The 2,131-nt window shown below is 32.5% G+C and overlaps 1 protein-coding gene across 4 annotated transcripts in view; it reads right to left on the minus strand.

Moving 5' to 3' along the window:
- Nucleotides 1-2,131, minus strand: part of Rasal2 (RAS protein activator like 2) — a 284,303-nt gene that overhangs the window by 163,695 nt on the left and 118,477 nt on the right. The window lies entirely within an intron of this gene.

Below are 2,131 nucleotides of genomic sequence, written 5' to 3' on the forward strand. Positions count from 1 at the left end.
AAAGAAAGAAAGAAAGAAAGAAAGAAAGAAAGAAAGAAAGAAAGAAAGAAAGAAAGAAAGAAAGAAAGAGGGAGGGAGGGAGGGAGGGAGGGAGGAAAGAAGGAAAGAAGGAAAGAAGGAAAGAAGGAAAGAAGGAAGGGGAAGGGAGGGAAGGGGAGGGGAGGGGAAAAAAATGAGTGAGCAAAGTTAAGAGTGGACTGCTACTTCTATAAACTGGACTTATAAGAATGGGAGCTACTTAAACTATAGCATCACATTACCACTAGAGGCCAGTAAGATCTTAAAACATACAAAATGATTTCTTTAAAGGAAGATTTAAAGATGCATTACTGCTGTGCCATTTTAAAAGGTGAGGGTGCCTAATATTAAAACAAACTGTGTTAACAATCACCAAGTCCCAATTGATCACTATTACCTTTGCTCCTTTAAAGTGCTTTAATATGAACTGTTGACTCGTTTGTATTAGGAAGTGTGGAATATACCTTAATAATAATTACATATTAGATAATTAAATAAAGTTTTTATGATAGTTCCTTACATGTACTAAAAGCTGTTTAGCCACAAAGGACTAATTCCTTTTATGAATATACAAAAACAATTGCTTCAAATGCCTTATTTATTACTATTAAGATATGCTACAGAAGCAATCTAAAATGAAGACATGAGAAAACAAATACCTACATGGGCAAGGCTGTTGTAAATCCTAAGTAGCAGGTATGAATGGCACTAAGTTCAATAAATGCAAATGATTTCTAGCTGTCTCAAGTTGTAATAACCCAAATAGCAAAATTAAGGAAGATATGTGTAGAAAGATACAACTCAAAGCTCTTAAGTACATATCTCTCGGCTCAAATCCTGTATGTGTTAAATAATACCTTCTAATTTTTTTCTGACTTAAATTCCTAGCCTCTATGGGTCTATTTAACTATATGTTATTTTAGGGAGCTCACCAATGCCTCCAAAAATAACTCAAGGTCTACGAACCAATAATACCAAGAATTTGGCTAAACATAGTACTGATTCATAGGAAAGTATTGCCTCAGCATCCTGTTTCTATCTGTGCTGTAAAATACATAGTAGTTACATATGGCATTTACAGAATCTCCACTCCATACCTATAGCTTTCCCTTTGTTAGTCTAATTAACTTTATTAATGGTAGAAAAGCATCCTAAGGATTTCCAAAATTATTTTTGAAAAATTTAAATACATTCTTAATCCTTTGGACATGTATATAATATTCTTATCTATAGTTAAAAGTTATATCAAAACTGATCAGAATCATATGCTTTAGACAAAAGAGTTTTATCACAACAGAGGCTTGATTCCAGAGTCAAATATTAAGTCAATTTAAACAGAGAGACAGATCTATGTTAAACAGAAACACAGTGACTTACACAAGTTTTATTCAAGTGACTAACTTTATTACACAAATTAGTCATGTATAACCCAAACTGTCCACTGTACGTTACAACTGATACTAAAGCATGATGGCATCAATAAGCCCTATCCTTTAAAAATTAGAATCTTAGCTATCATACTGATGACATAATTCATGTTTCCTGTCAAAATATAAATCTATATTAGCACTAAGCTTAAGAAAACTTAAATTATTTGTGTGATCCTGAATAATTTCTGTAAGCCTCCCAACATTTTCCCTTTGTGTAGGCGGAACTTTATTCTAGTTTCTTCGTGGTATGTGAAATAAAGAACAATAAAGGATATTGACACCAAGAATCATTTTAAGTTCATTGATAAATGTAGGATGAAATAAAAAACATTTTTAAAAATTTGTCTAAAATGAGAGATTGATTAGCCATTACAGAGGCCAGTATTGTTAATTTTATAACTATTTCCAGCAGGGTTTTTTAAAAATAGTTTTATGAACTCTATGGAAGAAGACACAAAGATAAGTGATTGTTTTTGTTTTGCTTAACATTTCTGGATTAAGATTTAAGAAATACTTTTTAAGAAAAACAAACAACCATCAGGAACAATAACAAATCCCCAACCTTTTTTTAAAGTCAATAAATTTATTTTGGGCTGGAGAGATGGCTCAGCGGTTAAGAGCATTGCCTGCTCTTCCAAAGGTCCTGAGTTCAATTCCCAGCAACCACATGGTGGCTCACAACC

Source organism: Microtus ochrogaster, assembly GCF_000317375.1.
Source record: "Microtus ochrogaster isolate Prairie Vole_2 chromosome 6 unlocalized genomic scaffold, MicOch1.0 chr6_random_2, whole genome shotgun sequence".
Taxonomy (NCBI): Eukaryota; Metazoa; Chordata; class Mammalia; order Rodentia; family Cricetidae; genus Microtus; species Microtus ochrogaster.